This window comes from Martes martes, assembly GCF_963455335.1.
Source record: "Martes martes genome assembly, chromosome: 7".
Lineage (NCBI taxonomy): Eukaryota > Metazoa > Chordata > Mammalia > Carnivora > Mustelidae > Martes > Martes martes.
The window spans coordinates 103,916,243-103,935,506 of NC_137894.1; the positions used below are offsets into that span (position 1 = coordinate 103,916,243).

Genomic DNA, 19,264 nt, shown 5'->3' on the forward strand with positions numbered 1-19,264 from the left:
AACTAGGAATGACAGACACCTAAGCAGTATTAAATTGGATCTATCTATACACCTAATCAATAAGCTGACTATCCCTAAGCCAATCTAATGGCCATTCTATACATTTCCAGAGTATGAATGGCACATAAATATTTACTATGCTGTGAGTATATTTGTTTTTAAATTCACATCAGTATAGGGCACCTGCCTGGCTCAGGTGGTAGAGCATGTGACTCTTGACCTCAGGGTTTTGAATTCACATCCCAAGTTGGGCATAGCTTACTTAAAAAAGAAAAAATTCACAACAGTATAACTTACAGTGCTTTTAAAGAACAGACACAAATAAACCTAAGTTTGAACAGATATGCCATCTGAAACTATAGATGCCATAACATCACATAAATCTAAAACTGTATAACCAGATACACTTGGTTCTTTAACTATTACGAAGCAGTTGTCTTTTATATGTATTCTATATAGGGATTAATAATCTAAATTTAACATTGGGGGCACCTATAACTGCGCTGTAGCAATACAATTAGCCTCTGGGCAGGGGAAAGGCTGGTACATTTTACTTTGATAAGACTACAGGGACACGACACCTGGGTGGCTTAGTCAGTTAAACATCTGCCTTAGGCTCAGGTCATAATCCCAGGTTCCTAGGATCAAGTCCTGCTGGGCTCCTTGCTCAGCAGGTAGCCTGCTTCTCCCTCTGCCTGCTGCTCCCCCTGCTTATGCTCTCCCTCCGACAAAAAAAAAAAAAAAAGACTACAAATTTATTTTCAGGAAAGATATAGTACCAGGGGTAGCTGGGTAGCTCAGTCGGTTAAGCATCTGCCTTCGGCTCAGATCATGTTCTCAGGGTCCTGGGATCAAGCCCTGCACCTAGCCCCCTATGAGTACCGACCCCGCTTATCCCTCTCCTGCTCCAGTATCTTATTATTATAAACCTTCCCGATACTGGTACCTAAAAAGAGAAATCAAAAGTGTTTTAAAGAATAAACTTTTGATTCAGAGATTACAAATAATAAAATATATTTAGGACTATTAAAGCACTTACATGATAAGCCTATCCACTTGCTTCTACTTCCATTATTTATACAGAGATCTGAAAAATTAATGACAAAAATCAAGTTGTAGGTCATCAATATGTTTTGATCTTCAAATTAAGATTATCAATTAACATTTTCTTCTCAATTTGCAAAAACACCCACTTACCAAATGCTATTAAGAAACTAGAGTAAAGCCACAAATGAAAATCAAGTCTTAATGTAGAACACTCAATCAGGTATTATTTCTCTACTGAATTCCTGACGTTTGGAAATGGAACCCAGACTTGATCTCTGTTTTATTTTTCTTTCCTCTCCTCTACCATTATCCATATTGTATCAGCAATGCCTAGATTATTAAGTAGTTTTTCCTAAGGACTTCCACCACCTGCCAAAGAAAGCTTTCTAAAACGACTGTCTAGGGGCGCCTGGGTAGCTCAGTGGGTTAAAGCCTCTGCCTTCAGCTCAGGTCATGGTCTCAGGGTCCTGGGATCGAGCCCCGCATCGGGCTCTCTGCTCAGCGGGGAGCCTGCTTCCTCCTCTCTCTCTCTCTGCCTGCCTCTCTGCCTACTTGTGATCTGTCTGTCAAATATATAAATAAAAATCTTTAAAAAAAAAATAAAACGATTGTCTGATTCTCCCTCTCAGTCCTTTTATGTGTTTCCCATAAAAGCTGTCAAACTATTTTCTTTTTATATTTTTAAGATTTTATTTATCCATTTGGGAGACAGAATGACAGAGAGAGAGCATGAGAGGGTAGAAGTCAAGAGGGAGAAGCAAACCACCCCCCATCCCTGGAGCGAGCAGGGAGGCAGATGTGGGACTTGATCCCATCACTCCAGGATCATGACCTGAGCCAAAAGCAGCTGTCCAACCAACTGAGCCACAACTCTTTTCTTTATTAAAAAGGGAAGTTCAAAACATCAAATGTGCATGAGTGCAGCTATTCTTAATCCTAACCAAGTAAAGCCTTTGTTCTACCACTGTGATGTGTATGCATCTATTATGGTGTTCACTATAATAAATTATAATTAAATAAATTCACTATAATAAATTATTTAATAAATTAAATCCAATTTAACAAATTAAATAATTAATAAATTAAGCATACACTCCTCCCCTGCCCATGGGAGTTGTTCGAAAATCATGTCTTTGTATCTCCACTGGGTGTGAGCAGTCACACTGTAGGCACTGAAATGCTTAAAGTTACACATTTTAAAAAAACTGAAGTCATAATAAAAATTGAAATAATCTTAGTTCACTGGAGGATAAGGCATACTTTTTAAAAACACTGAGGAGACAGCCGGGGTGGCACAGGCATTTAAGCAGCAACTCTTGACTTTGGTTCAGGTCATGATCCTCAGGGTCATGAGATCAAGCCAGCTTTTGAGGGTGGAGCTTGTTTGGATCCTTTCTCCCTCTGCCTCTCTCTCAAACACTGGATCACAACTGTATCCACTGGGGGCTTCTAATGGTGAACGTGGTTTATGATTTGGACAGATCTGTAAATCCGAAAACTCAGAAAATACATAACTTCTGGGGGATTAATTTTTTTTTAAAGGTTTTATTTATTTATCTGACGGAGACACAGCGAGAGAGGGAACACAAGCAGGGGAAGTGGGAGAGAGAGAAGCAGGCTTCCCGCCAACCTGGGAGCCCGATGTGGGGCTCAATCCCAGGACCCTGGGATCAGGACCTGAGCTGAAGGCAGACGCTTAACGACTGAGCCACCCAGGCGCCCCCAAACTTTTTTTTAAAATGGAACCATTGTAATAGGACTTTTTTAAAAAAATATTTTATTATTTTATTTGACAGAGAGCGAGTACAAGCAGGGGGAGTGGCAGGGAGAGGGAGAAGCCTGCTCCCAAAGAGCAGAGGGAGTCTGATGTGGGACTCAATCCAAGGACACCGGGATCACGACCTGAGTCGAAGCCAGTCATTTAACCAATTAGCCACCCAGGTGCCCTGTTACAGAGTTTTTCTTAATAAAAGAAGGGCGGCTTCTCTATTACCGCTACTCAAAACAGCTTCAGAATAAGAAAACTAACATCCTAATTAAAACCAGGATAGCAGTTTAAAGCCCTGGTAGGTTTCAGATGAGCTTTGTCATATAATTGTGTCACCTTGGGCAAGTTAGTTTCCTCATCTATAAAATAAGGATTATGTACCATTTAAAATGGTATCAGAAACAGGAATACTTAGGCAAAATTTAAATTTAAAATTTCAGGTTGAAAATTATAAAATACTGGTGATACCAACAATGAACTACATAACCTTATTAGAAGACAGTACTGTCAATTCTCCCTAACCTGATCTCTAAATACGATGTAAAACCCAATCAGTTTGCAACATGCTTTTTGGGGGTGTTAGGAAATCAACAAACGATTTCTAAAATTTATAGGGGAAAAGGAATTAGAATAGCCCAAACAATTTTGAGTAAGTTAGAAGACAAGTCCCACACCACCTGGTCTGAAGACTTACTATGATCTTTATGATCTAAAGGTCATGTAATAGACGTTAATGGAACAGAGGAAGTCTAAAAAGAGACTCACAAAAATGGTCAATTGAGACAAACCATAAAAGACTCAATCTCAAAAAACAGACTGAGGGTTGCTGGTGGGAGGGGGGACAGGAGAGGGTGGTGGGGAAATGGACATTGGGGAGGGTATGTGCTATGATGAGTGCTGTGAAATGTGTAAACCTGGCGATTCACAGACCTGTACCCCTGGGGATAAAAATACATTATATGTTTATTAAAATAAATTAATTTTAAAAAATGGTCAGTTGACAAAGTGAAAAGTCAATCAGAGGAGAAGGATAGTACTTTTTCACAAATGATGCTGGGACAATTGGGACACCTACATGCAAAAACAAACACCAAAAACCAAATCATAACTTATACCAAATATGTAAGTCAAAGTGATCATACACAAAAATATACAACTAGAACTTTCTAGGAAGAAAACAAGATCTCTCACACTGGTGTAAAAGAGTTCTCAGATACCATACTGAAAGCATGGTAACAAAAATAAAACTGACAAACTCAATTTCACCAAAATTAAAAGCTTCTGCTCTCCTAAAAACACTGAGAGAATGAAAAAAAGTACCAGACAAACTGTAAGGGGAAAATATCTGCAAATCCCCTGACACAGGACATGTGTCTAGAATGTATAAAGAACTCTCAAAATTCCAACAATAAGAAAACAACCACCTCAAAATGGGCATATATTGGAGCACCTGGGTGGCTCAAAGTGTCCCACTCTTGATTTCAGCTTAGGTCATGATCTTGGGGTTATGGGATTGAGCCCTGTGTGGGCTCCAGCACTTAAGATCTCCCTCTCGCTCTAAAATAATAATAATAATAGTAATTTAAAAAATGGGCAAACACTTGCACAATTTAAATAACAAAACTAATTACCTTCTTAAACTATACCAACCCCTCATTTTAAAAAATATTTTACTTATTTATTTGACAGAGACACAGCAAGAGAGGGAACACAGCAGGGGCAGTGGGTGAGGGAGAAGCAGGCTCCCCAGTGAGCGGGGAGCTCAATGTAAGGCTCAATCCCAGGACCCCGGGATCATGACCTGAGCCAGAGGCAGACGCTTAATGGCTGAGCCCCCAGGTGCCCTATACCACACCCCTTTCAAGAGGTAACCACCATATTTATATGTATCCTTCCACTCCATAAATACAAATTTTTTTTAATTTTTAATTTTTTAAAAAAAAATTTTATTTATTTATATGACAGATCACAAGTAGGCAGAGAGAGAGAGAGAGGAAGGGAAGCACGCTCCCCGCCGAGCAGAGAGCCCAGGACCCTGAGATCATGACCTGAGCGGAAGGCAGCGGCTTTAACCCACTGAGCCACCCAGGCGCCCCTAATTTTTAAATTTTTTGAAAAGATTTATTTTACAGAGACAGCACAAGCAGGAGGGGCAATAGAAGGAGAGGGTGAAGCAGGCTCCCCACCAAGCAGGGAACCCAATGCGTGGCTCAATCCTAGGACCCTGGGATCATGACTTGAACCAAAGGCAGACACTTAATAATCTGAGCCAACCAGGTGTCCTAAACACCAAGTCTTTTAAAAAGTAAATGCTGGTATACTGTGGTTAGTACATTCAGGTTGCTGAAGATCAAGGGTCCTTACACATCTTGAGTTTGTGTCTGAGGTATATGATTTGAACATTGATTTTTATTATGTAGAAACAGAATTTTAGGAAGATTTACTTAAATAGGGAGCTCAACTATATAATCCATACAGGACAGGGAATTATTAAAAACTTTTAACCAGGAAAAGCCAACAAGGTTTCAAGATTAATGTATGCTAAGAGAAAAATTCTTAAGACTTCACCAAGAACAGGTGCTTGGACAGCTCAGCTGGCTAAGGGTCCCATTCCTGATTTCAGCTCAGGTCATGATCACGTGGTCGTTGGGTGGAGCCCCAGGGCTCTGTGCCAGTCTGCTTCAGAGTCCCTCTTCCTCCCTCTCAATTAAGTAAAATCTTAAAAAACAAACAAACAAAAAAAACAGCATCAAGGGAATACTAATAATTTAGAGAAAGTGAGATGGTATACAAGAACTGGAGGTATAAAGACCTATCACCTTTAGTAGATTGGCTGGTCTGAGTCAGTAGCAACCAAGTGACCACAAGATTGAATGCAAACACGTGGATGCCTATAATGTATCATAATGCCAGGAAAGATTAAATGTAAACAAGTTAACTAAGATACAATTCTTTATCCAGTGGGAAAAACAAAAATCATTAGCAAGGTACAGGTTTCCCCTGCCACCTAGAAAAGCAGAAAATAGAAGTTTCCTATGAAACCTTTCATAAGCCAAACTGGCGTTAAGTGAAGAAATTACAATTTATATTTAAAAATTTTTGAACATTCCCAGACCCCAAAAATAACCTTTCTTAGTCCTTTCTGATACCTCAGCATGCATCGTGCTAACAGATGCACAAAATATATTGAGATAAAAGGCCGATGATCATAGACACAGTTCAAAGGTATGGCAGTTGGATGCAGAGCACCGTTCTCACGGAAGAAGCCTTGCACTGCCACTCTCCCTGCTAGGGTACATGTTATCAGTTTGCTGCAAAACACAATGAACAATTTTTGCTTTTTGCCTTTTTTGGTAGCACTAACAGGTACCGATGTAGGTCTGTCGGTAAAAAAGAAGTGCAGGGGCACCTAGGTGGCTCAGTTGGTTAAGGGTCTGCCTTTGCTCGGGTCATGATACCCAGGTTCCTGAGACTGGCTGGCATTGAGCAGGGAGCCCAATTCTCCCTCTCCCTCCCTCCCAGATCCTCCCTGCCCCCCCAATTCAGGCTCAATAAAATCTTAAAAAAAAAAAAAAAAAAGAAAAAAGTGGCAGAATATGAACTTTGCTGGGTTTGGATTTTTAAAGATTTTATTTTTAAGTGATCTCTACCATGAGGCTCGAACTTACAACCCTGAGATTGAGAGCTGCATGCTCTAACAACTAAGCCAGGCAGGTGTCCCATGTGTGCATGTTTTAGTGTTGTGTGTATATATATATACACATACACACTGAACTACAAATGTGTATGTTGGGAAGGGGAAGGAAGATAAATTCTGACAAACAAGGAAAGGAATTTAGGACAATTTCCTAGAGATCTGGCGGATGAGATCTCCAATCAGTGAATTTAGGAGAAAAACTATAGATGTCAATAATTAGCGGGAAAAAACTTCTGAGATGCCAATAATCAAAGTAAAAAAAGGCTAATCTATATATAAGATTGTCAAGAACAGAATCTAAGTGACAGTGGGAATGCATAATGGTTTTTCCATTCGATTCAAAGGACTGAGAATTCTCCAAAGATCTGAATTTACAAGGTCTGAAGTAAGGCCCAGGATTCATATTTTGAACAAATATCTGGTGTGACGCTTGTGAATACAGTAAAATTTGAGAATCACTTATTTGGATTTAGTAAAAGGAAAATATAACGGACAGGGTTTCAAGAGATGTGATTTCTGTAATAAAACAAAATGGAGAATGAAGTTGCAGAGCATGATGGTTACTGATGATAACCTTCTTTCACTGGATTTTATTTTATTTATTTATTTTTTAAATATTTATTTATTTGAGAGAGAGAGAGAGAGATATCACAAGTAGGCAGAGAAGCAGGCCGGGGGCGGGGGGAGCAGGCCCCCTGCTGAGCAGGGAGCCGGATGTGGGGCTCTATCCCAGGACTCTGAGACCACACCGGAGCCAAAGGCAGAGGCTCAACCCACTGAGCCACGCAGGTGCCCCTTTCACTGGATTTCAAAGAGACACAGGTCTTAGCAATAGGCATGTGTGCGCGCGTGCGCGCGCGCGCACACACACACACACAGAGAAATAGGAACACATACTTAAACAATGAAAAGGGACGGTTCTGGGGGTCCTGGAATCAAGCCCCGCGTTGGGCTCTCTGCTCAGCACAGAGCCTGCTTCCCTCTCTCTCTGCATGCCTCTCTGCCTACTTGTGATCTGTCAAATAAATAAATAAAATCTTAAAAAAAAAAGGGGGGGACGTTTCTGGTAGAAAACTTCATAGTAGATGGTTTCAAATCTGATTCAGCATCAGTTTCCTGAATTTTCCAACATGAGGGTGGACAAAGAGCATAAATGCACAGGGACTGAACAGCATCATTCTTATTTTACTGACAGATCAAGAAAGAGAAACCTAGCTCTGATTTAAGGATGATCAGGTCAATTTAGTTAAATAAAATTTTCAGAACTTGGTTCCCACTGCAAAAGAACCTTAACACAAGATTCCCTTACCAGCAATATGAGGGGATTCTGGTTTACATTGGAAGTATGTTCCACTAACACATTAACACCTAATTAGAAGTTCATTTCACAAGAAAAAAGTAACAGACAGGGGCACCTGGCCGGCTTAGTTGGAAGAGCATGCAACTTTTGATCTCAGGGTCTTGAGTTGCAGCCCCATGTTGAGTGTAGAGATTACTCAAATAAACTTAAAAAAACAAAAACAAAAAACAAAAACAAAAACAAAACCAAACAAACCAAAAACACATAATTCATCCTGTATAACTAAATGTTCTATTTACTCATTATTTTAGTTGTAAAAGAATTCTTAAAATCATTTCACTGCAAACTCATCCTCCAAAGATACTCAATATTCACAATGTAGCCAATTTCTTCTTGAATCACCATTTGACCTTTCACCTGTCCCTACTGAAAAAGGAGTAAATGTGTGGCTGAATAAAGTTTTTCTGTAATTCTAGAGGAAAAGTCTACTAGAAATGAACATAGATCCGTCCTTCAGAGGCAATATAATGATTCATTCATTAACTGAAATACATTTGACATGGAAAGCCTAAAGGCAAGACACAAAGTTGGCAAGTCATGCACTAATTATTTCTGACAACAAAAAGTTTCTTTTTCTTTCGGGCAACCCTCTCTTCCAGGATATAAAGCCAAATGAAGCTTTCTGACAAATGACTTCACTTGTAAACACGATGTGCCATCCCTTCATCCCCACCCCATCTAGATATCTGGGCGGCTTCCAAACTGAAATTCAGGGGAGATGCTTTAAACATGAAACTCAGGCTCGTCTACTCTAAATCCATTCTTTCCCCTAAAAGGAAATCTGACAAAACAGGAAGTACTTGGCAGCATATAGAAGCAAGTTCTGTAGCTCAAGTATTTACTGGTAACAGACTAGTTTTTCGTGACTGTATAATAAAATGCAGAACTTCACATGTAAGAGGAAAAAAATCTGCCTTGGTTACCAAGGTTTCCTTGGCAATTTAAAGGTCTTAAGGACAGTATCACACAGTACACTGAGGAATAAAAAAACGGGAAGATGGCTTTTATTTTTGTTAAATTCTTTCAAATCCACTCCCCCCATCCTGTCTGACCAAGATCTAAGCCACCAAAATTATACAAACACTGGAGGCAGTTTTAGAACTGCACATAAAACTAAGAAACACAAGTATTATAAAGAAAAAAATAACATTTTTGGTTTGGTTTGAGGGAATCAACTTGGGAGAAAAAAGATTTTGTTTTATGCTTCCACAGGATTGGATAGCCCTAAATACAAATAAACATAAATCCCTAAGTGGGCCATTACGATAAGCAGACTCAGTAACACACTACGAAACAAACCATAAGCCAACGAAAAGAAAGAAAATAAACCCCACTCCATGATGTCTTTCAGCTAGTTCCCTCTATCCTGCCCCAACACCCACAGTCCAATTCCCTTGCTCTTAAAACTGGAAGTATCTCTAGGTAAGACTTTCTATTTCATTCTATCTTAAAACTTTTAAGCTATCATACTTATGAGTATAGTAAACTAACAACTGATGTAAGGCATTATTATCTAGTCCATTTTTCCCACCTAAAAAGCAGGCTGAGATCCACAGTTAAGTCATGAAATCAACTGTCAGTCATAACAGTTTTTTTTTTTTTAAGTGAACTAACAAAATATTGGAGAACACTGTACTTTTATTTGCTATGTGTGGGCAGTACACGCAAACACAAAACAGAAATTTCACTATAATGAAATTAGTTACTGATCTTCCTTAGCTATTATTTCAGCTATCTGTTTTACCGAACAATGAAAGCAATTAGAATGCCTATTAACTACAACAGTGAGGAAGACAGGACATTAAAGCTTCTGTCAGAATTTGATCCGATGCAATAGGAATCCCATGGGATAAGAGTAGCAGTAACCTCCCTAAGTGATAAAATTACTGGGTCAATGCCTGATACATTGGATTCAGATTCTCACAGGTTAAGTATCAGTTAATCTTTCGGGGACACACAGATATTAGAAGCATGCTTGGTAATTCTTACTTGAAAAATATGGTGCTGGATTGGAACTACCAAGTATATTAAGAGCTGTAAGTATCTAGCCCTGTGCCCTTTATCTCTAAAAGCAGACACTCAAGCAGAGTAATGTATCCCAGGTCACAACCAAGGAGAACAGGCTTATGATTAGAACACAGAACACATGGTTTTCAAATGCAGTGTTCCTATATTAAGATAGCTTATTCAATTCAACATCCCACTGAACTATTATAGAAATTTGAGAATTTCTGAGCTAAGAGTACATATTTGCCACTTTAGCTTTATGAATGCCTAATAAGAGCCTGGTATTTTAACTTACCTAATTTCCCATCATTCCCATTTCTTCTAAATCTAGAAGTCAAGACCCTCTCATTTCAGTAACTCAGAATCACGTAAGTGTCCTCATGAAATATCTCACCCACTTCCTCTTCTGATTACCCCTACTTTTCATGCCTAGAAGCACTACGGTGATTAAGAAAAATGTTACTTGTAAGTGAAATTATGGACTGAGCCAGGTGGCTTATATGTTCTGTCATGACAGCAGATGTACTCTAAGTCCTGGACAAACTTTTTTTTTTTTTAAAGATTATTTATTTATTTATTTGTCAGAGAGAGAGTGAGCACAGGCAGACAGAGAGGCAGGCAGAGGCAGAGGGAGAAGCAGGCTCCCCGCTGAGCAAGGAGCCCGTTGTGGGACTCGATCCCAGAACCCTGGGACCATGACCTGAGCCGAAGGCAGCTGCCTAACCAACTGAGCCACCCAGGTGTCCCCAAACTTTTCACAAATTTGGACCACTGGTGATAAGGAAGATTTGTGGGTGGGCAGACCTGTGAAAAATCAGTTATTTAAACAAAACCAAACCAAACCTCCAATCCCTCTGTGGTTAATTAGATATACTGTCTTTTAAAAAAACAGCATGAAAACATTCCAGTGCAAACTCCTGACCTATGGATAGCTGCCCACCCTCCACCCAGTGCTCTATTCCCTACATGTTCCTGAATCTGACTTAATTCTAAAACCTCAAGTGATCTCATTTTAAGTAATTGATCAGGCAAGATGTTCCTACTGTACAAACACCGACAAAGCATATTTTCACTGGCATGCATCTATTAAATATTACCTTTTATTTATTTATTTATTTATTTTTTTAAAGGATTTTATTTATTTGTTTGACAGAGATCACAAGTGGGCAGAGAGACAGGCAGAGAGAGAGGAGAATGCAGGCTCTCCATGGAGAGGAGAGCCGGATGTGGGGCTTGATCCCAGGACCCTGGGATCATGACTTGAGCCAAAGGCAGAGGCTTTAACCCACTGAGCCACCCAGGAGCCCCTTAAATATTACCTTTTAAACTGCTATCCATTTTATAAGCTTTCACTCCACAAGTGAGGGCCTACTAAGTGCTAAGGTTTGTTACAGGTTCTAAACTTACAAAGGTAGATAAGGTACAGTTCTCGGTCTGTAACAATGTCCTAACTTAGTGAAGGATATCTAAGTGAATAAAAAGCTACAATGTAAGATAAAGTGACAGGAATCATGTTAAGGGAAAATACATGAAATTCATATGGACACATTACCTAAAGCTGCAGAAGTCATCAACAGAAGTTTCACTTAAAAAGCAGTGTTTGGGGGCACCTGGGTGGCTCAGTGGATTAAGCCTCTGCCTTCGGCTCAGGTCATGATCTCAGGGTCCTGGGATCGAGCCCCACATGGGGCTCTCTGCTCGGCGGGGAGCCTGCTTCCCTCTCTCTCTGCCTGCCTCTCTGCATACTTGTGATCTATCTCTCTCTGTCAAATAAATAAGTAAATTTATACAAAAATAAAAAAAAAGCAGTGTTTGAATATGTAGTAATAGAAGAACACTCTAGACCATGGGAAAAGTATGAATAAAAACAAAGACTAGGGAAAACGCAGAGTTTGTACAGGGGAACCATGGACAGTTTTAGTGTTACTGCAAATTAGTCTGGAGAGAGAGGTCTAGAATGGGAGGCAGAGAGTCTAAAAGCTTTATTTCTGTATATAAATATAATGTATTCTTCTAAAAGCTGTCGGAGTGACAGGACGTAACAGCATTAGACACACTAATACCATCTAGTATCTGCTTCCTAAATGCTTCGCATCATTCTAAGCACTTTACATGTATTAACTCATTTAATACTAATACCAAGATAGGGCAGTTTCTACATATATTTTCCCCATTTTACAGATGGGGCAGAGAAGTTAAGAAATTTGTTGTAAACCACCCTTCTCACAAAAGGCCTGGCCACACCTACACATTCGAAAGCTAGAATTATCTTCTTTGCTATCCCTGAACTACTTTTAAAAGCTATCACTCTAATGGGGGCATGGAGAAGACCTAAATCCAGTAAGTAGTTCCAATCACTTACTCTTTAAAAAATAAAAGGTATTGGGGTGCCTGGGTGGCTCAGTGGGTTAAAGCCTCTGCTTTCATATAGGGTCATGATCCCGGGGTCCTGGGATCGAGCCCTGCATTGGGCTCTCTGCTCCGCGTAGAGCCTGCTTCCTCCTCTCTCTCTCTGCCTGCCTCTCTGCCTACTTGTGATATCTGTGTGTCAAATGAATAAATAAAATCTTTAAAAAAAGAATAAATAAAATTAAAAAATAAAAAAAGGTACCAAAGTTAAGGGATTAATAAAAGGAAAGTAATGGAAACATACATATAACCACATACTGCAAACTAAAAATGCTGAAAATGTTATAATACATAAATTTTTCTGAGTGTATTAATTACTTTTCCTCAATCTGTAAACATAATGTTTTGTAACTCAAAGCCAGCACTATGATGGGGAAAATTTTAAATAATTATTTAAATGAGATCAAAGACAATTTTGACATATGTAACAAAGTGGCTCAAATTTCATAAGTTCATACCCCAAATGGGTTAAATTTTATAAAAATGGATTAAAAAGGCAAACCAAAAAGAAAAAAGGGAAAAAAATAAATATTGTGAATGACAAACTGATATTTAAAAAGCTTGTTTTTTGCTAAAACAAAATCATACCTCTTCCCTTGCTAAATAGCAGAAAACATAAGATTTTCTAAAGCCCTAAGAAAAAAGGGACTGAGAGTAACTGGTAAAAGTAAGCTCTTTCTCTTGAAGAACACTCAAAAATTCGCCTAATCCATGTTTTGTCATTTTTAATTTTTTTACATTTCTAATTGTTAATCAGTATAAGTGATAAAACAAAAGTGGTTTCCTTGGATTTTAGATAGACTCTTAGCTAAACATTCATGTTCCACACACATCACACCTCTCCGTATTTTGCTAAAAGAAAATTAAAAGAAAACACACAAAATTTAGTCTGGTGAGAAAGAGGAGGGAAAGATATTTCACCCCATATATCTGAACAATTTAAAAGCACATATGTATTTTTTAAGATGTTATTTTAAAACTTTTTTTTTTTAAATAACGAAGAACAACCTCTCCTTTTGAGAATCATCTGGCTTCCCTGCACATCTTTTACTTACTAATCCACTTTTCTTTTCTAATCAAGTTCTACTGTTTTTTTTTTTTTTAAAAGTTCATTTATTAATTCAAGTAATCTCTAAAACCAATCAACGTGAAGCTCAAACTCACCATCCTGAGATCAAGACTCACATGCTCTTCTGACTGAGCCAACCAGGTTGTACTTTACAAATCAGAAATAGGAAGGCCTTGATATAAACACTAAAATCTAACTGAAGAATGGAAAGAGAATTCAAAATTCAGGAAACAATGTAAGGTAGAGCATTTGTCTTGTCCCAGTTAGGGACCTCATAGGCACTCTGACAAAGAGTAAATGTTTACCAGACGTTTCAAGCTCTAACTAGCATGTTTAAAACTGATTTCATTTTTCTTACTAATCAGTGGCCTTTCCGACCTTCCAAATTTGTTAATGGTATGAACTATTCCCCCCTTTTAAAAATCTACAGTGGTTTCCTTTCTACTTTACCTCTGCAATCAAGTAGACATCAAATTCCTTTTCTCCCCCCCCCCCCCGCCCCCCAGTCTCTTCCTCACCTATTCCTTCCTCTGTCTCCCCAGATCCTCCTTTAGTTTCAGGCATGCAGATACATTGTAACAGTATCTTTTTTTTTTTTTTTTTTTTTTTTTAAGATTTGGAGAGAGTGCACTAGCAGGAAGGGGAGTAGGAGAGGGGGAGAGAAATCCAAGTGGACTCCACACAAAGCCCAGAACACTTCAGGGAACACTTAACCAATTGCAGTGCCCCCACTGCAACAGTATCTTAACTATCTTCCTAGCTCCAATTCCTGTCATTTCTTCAGTCACACTGGACACTGTTACCAATTGATTTTCCAGTAGTACATCTTGGGTACATTGTACCCCTCTGTGTCTATTCAAAAACCGTCAACGAAAATAACAAATAAAAAAGAAGGTCTGTATGGAAACATTATCTGCAGAAAATTACTACTAAATATATAATAAACTCAAAGAATTAAGTAATAAAATATCAAGACTCCTACATAAATGGACAGAGATCTTGAAAACTTGTCTCTTACTATGAATCAGTAAGTGAAACTACAGAAAAAGGTTCCACTTCGCTAGTTAACAACAAAAATATTAAAAGGAGAGCTCAACATATTTGCCCCTCTTAAATTAGCAAAAATGATAATTATAGGTTACCCAGTGCTGATAGCTAACCTAAGGGAGGGAACAATCAATCCTAAAAGAAAGGTCCAAAAGACAGGAGATACTATATGCACATCAATGATAATTCTAACACAATACCAAAAAAACCAGAAACCCAAAAGGTCAAGCAATAGAAGAATGAAGTTGAAGGTGAAACAGTTTGATGGAGTATCTTCAGACATTAAAATTATAACAGGGACTGTGTGGTCGCACTGAATGCTTACTACAAGTTAAAGAACAAAAAAAAGTTAATCTAATAATAAAGAAAAAATATGCATATGGACAAGGAAAAAGTAAATTTTAAAAATCTGATGTTAGAGTGGGATTAAAAGTGATTTTTTTGGTTTAGTTCCATTTTGATTTGTAAAATTTGAGAATAGAACAAAAATAATTTTCATTTCCTGCTCAATCCCAGCTTTCAAAGCCCTCTCAAGGTTCCCAAACCTTTACAGAGGATAAACACCCCATATAATTCTGATGTGCAGCTAACTATAGAAATGTTGACAAGCTGGCCTCACACAATTTTCCCAATGTATTATTTAGTCACTCATCCTCTCCAAACTGGTTTACTCACTGCCCCAAACATAATTTTTTTTAATGTAACTGAATTCTTGATCACAACTTTCCATCCACTTAGGAAGTCCAAGATCTTTCCTCTTCTAATTTTATAAATTATATTTTACTAATCTTGAAAGGCCTTCAGTGATCACTAAGTAAATTTCTTTTTGTTCTGCATTATGAAACAATTTGGCTTGGGGCGCCTGGGTGGCTCAGTCAGTTAAGTGTCTGACTCGTAGTTTAGTTCAGGTCATGATCTCAGGGTTATTAGATAGAGCCCTATGTTGGGTTCTGTGCTGGGTATGGAGCCTGCTTGCCTGCTTGAGATTCTCTCCCTCTCCCTCTGCCGCTCCCTCTAAAAAAACCCCAAACACCAAAACCACAATTTGGCTTTTAAAAAACAATTAGATTTGATTGTATACTGAACTCTGTCAAATCTACTATTCTCATAAGCCCCGATTTAAATCTTTAAAAACTTACCTAAATTGATCAAATCTTTTGAAATAACTATATTAACTTTCCATGTTTAATTAGGTTTCATTAATAGTAAGCTCCTTGAGCATAGATCCTTGCCATGTAGAAACATCACCAGATACCTAGATCAGCTTGAATTCAAATCCTAAAATACGATGTCACTCTAGTTCAAATTATATGTGGAAAACCCCCAGTCACCGATGCCTCCATGTGGCCATAAAAATCAGCAGTGACTCCTAATTGGGCAAAAAGACTTCACAGGGATTGCAAAGATTGCTTTGTTAACAAATAAGCAAATTATGTAACTTTCCAAAAAATAACAAAACCATTGGAAAGCAGGTACTTCTTGAACACAGCAATCTGTTATACTTCTCAACACATTTACAGAAACTCTAAGGTGGAACAAATTCTATCATTTTTCAAGATACATATATATGTAACATACGTATATAAAATAGCAACAGCCAATCTTAATTACTAAATAAAAAGTAAGTAAAACTGCATCCAGAAACAGAATTTTCAACAGCAGATCCAGGTCTTTTTTTCTTTTTTAAAGATTTTATTTATTTACTTGACAGACATCACAAGTAGGCAGAGAGAGGAAAAAGCAGGTTCCCGGCTGAGCAGAGAGCCCGACTTGGGGATCGATCCCAGGACCCTGGGATCAAGACCCAAGCCAAAGGCAGAGACGCTCAACCCACTGAGCCACCCAGGCGCCCCGATCCAGGTCTTCTAAAACTGAAACATGTTCCCTCATTTTCCCACAAAATGAGGCTTATTCTAAAAAACAAAGACTTCTTTAGTTTCGAGTATGCCACAGTCCTCAGAACATAGACTATTTTATTATCTCCTTAAAAAAAAGAAACAAAAACTTCTCTTCTAAATACTGATGAGATCCCTATATGTCAACTATTTTAACGTGGGCTCAAAAAAAAAAAAAAAATCAGGAAACGTTCAGTGTTCCATGATTGAAAATCCAGAAATGGGAACACGAACGGATAAACAAATCCATAGGAACGTTCTAATTTTGAGATTTCAGTGTAAAATACTACCTTAAAAAGCTAATTACAGAGCTTCATTTGAAGCCTTGACCAAATAAATCATTCTGCTCTCAAAATAGCTTTTCATCATTGAAACACCATTAAAAATTGTGGTGACTTTGATTTTGTAGGGAACACTATTAATTTGGGCTCATTGAAATACAAAAAACAAATCTGTCATAATGAAATTTTTTTCATTAATATCTAAGAGATGATCTAGTGATTGTTCAGTTAATACTCATCTACAGTCACCCTCCATTAATATATCATAAAATCCTTAAGAATTCTCAATGGGGGGACGCCTGGGTGGCTCAGTTGGTTAAGCGGCTGCCTTCGGCTCAGGTCATGATCCCAGTGTCCTGGGATCGAGTCCCACATCGGGCTCCTTGCTCAGCAGGGAGCCTGCTTCTCCCTCTGCCTCTGCCTGCCTCTCTGTCTGCCTGTGCTCACTCTCTCTGACAAATAAATAAATAAAATCTTTAAAAAAAAAAAAAAAAAAAAAAAAAAAAAAAAGAATTCTCAATGGGCTCTAAATCTGTACTACATTAGCAATTACAAATCAATTCAGTATTAAAAAATTTTGAGGACTAAGATATCATCATCTGTGGAAATCAAAAAGTAATGTTCTACTACTACTTCTAGTAGTAGAAAAGTACTACTGTTAAAGAAAACATTAAGATGGTTTACAAAAGCACCAAGAGAATGCACATAAAGATGGAAAACTTTAAGGATGACTACGAGGAAACATAAACTCACTAACTATACCATAAAAACAGTATTTGTTTTTAGTATCCTCTAATGTAACTTCTGTGTAGCAAAATATTCCACTGTACAAATGTCTAACTAGAGTAAAAAATACATTATATTTAAGAAATCACTTATAAGGGCCAATAAAAATTCTCATAATTATTCTACTGTATGTGTGACTTAAACATTATAATTCTGCTTGAATAAAGAGACCCAAGGGAAGAAACTGAAAAATAAAGCTAAAGAAAAAACAGAAAGAAAAGAAAAAGGACAACAAAGAATATAAGCAGTGGGGCGCCTGGGTGGCTCAGTGGGTTAAAGCCTCTGCCTTCGGCTCGGGTCGTAGTCTCGGGGTCCTGGGATCCAGCCCCACATCGGGCTCTCTGCTCAGCAGGGGGCCTGCTTCCCCTCTGTCTCTGCCTGCTGCTCTGTCTACTTGTGATCTCTCTCTCTGTGTCAAATAAATAAATAAAATCTTAAAATATATATATATATATAAGCAGTAAGAACAAAGCTTTCTAATGGAAACTGTACAAAGACGAAAGACTTAACTGTATAATCCTTTTGGCCTTATGTTTCCACTTCTAGGAATTTATTCCAAATAATCAAAGATATACAGAAAGATCTAGATGCCTAGATATTTTAGCAACAGACAACAATTCTCAGGCACAATCTTTGGTAAAACACGCACAAGGATATCATACATTGTTATTATAGAAAAAGGTATCAGATCATATAAAGTATGGTACATCTATTCTATAGAACACTATGCAACCATGAAAAATGCTTTATGCACAAAGTGTTTCCCATGTTCCAAGTATCTTCCATAAAGAAAAAAACACAAGGGATAAAATGAGTACAGTACTAGACTAACCTTTATTTTATAAAACAAAGCTGATGAAAAAACAGAAACCCCTCTGTATTATATAGAACTACATTATAAACTGTAATTAACTTTTGGTGGAAAGAATACAAGAGATTTTTGTTTTCTTTTTTGGGCTTTTTAGTAATTTCCCAATGCCCACTGACATGCATTATTTGTATCAGATAGTAAGTTTTAAGTTGGGTAGTGGAATTATAGGTGATTACCCCCTGGACAGTTCAGCAGTATTTACTGTTTTATTAAGAAAAAATAAATCACTTCTTTTAAACTTTTACTGACATATCTTGTCTACATGCCAATTTTTTTAATTAGGAAGAAAAAAATCATGGAAATATTAATATTATTCTGTGATAAAAATGTTAAATATTTAAAAATTCAGAAATAGGAAGTACATAGATAAAATTCATAAATAAATACTAAATTTGAGATTTTATTCTACAAGATCACATCAGGAAGCTAATTATACAGATTCATCTGAACCCCTGGTCAAACCAAGCTTCTTTTAACCATGGTTCTTCCGTTTTTGCTATTTATGGCTCTACTGGTACACAGCACTGGTCCATAAAAACTTTTCCACACAGTCTACCCAACTTTAAAGATTTTTACAGAAATTATAACTTACCTCAGTAATACTTAGGATATTTCACTGAAGGTCTTGTTTTCTTCAGATCAACTGCCAAAAAACCGCCAATAAATTATTAAATCACACAATCGTTTCTAGTCTGGGGACCTAACAATATGGGTCAATTTGAGCAACAGGGCTCAAAAGAGAGACAGAAAGAGAATAATTTTAAGCAAGTATCCAGACCAGTGTGCCAAAAATACCTCATTCCACTCTCTTAAGTAATTTTTAGAAAAATCATTGCTGGGAATGAAAAGTTTTTCTTTTTGAGTAAATTTACTCGACGTAGATTTCAACGATATTTCACATTTTTAAAATCTCATTCTTTAAAACGACTTGCCAATTCAAATTTCACTTTCACTATTTCAAATGTGTTTTAACAGAACACAAAGATTCTGCTAAAAGCACAAAATCAATGGCTGCCCTGAACAAAGT

At 37.7% G+C, this 19,264-nt stretch overlaps 1 long non-coding RNA gene across 1 annotated transcript in view; it reads right to left on the reverse strand.

Moving 5' to 3' along the window:
• LOC308345830 overlaps nucleotides 1-19,264 on the reverse strand; it is a 33,272-nt gene that overhangs the window by 13,100 nt on the left and 908 nt on the right. Inside the window, exons 2-3 of the long non-coding RNA XR_013967115.1 lie at nucleotides 18,830-18,880; nucleotides 1,040-1,087 (exon numbers count right to left, since the gene is read on the reverse strand). This is a non-coding gene — a long non-coding RNA (uncharacterized lncRNA). The remainder of the gene's footprint in view (nucleotides 1-1,039; nucleotides 1,088-18,829; nucleotides 18,881-19,264) is intronic.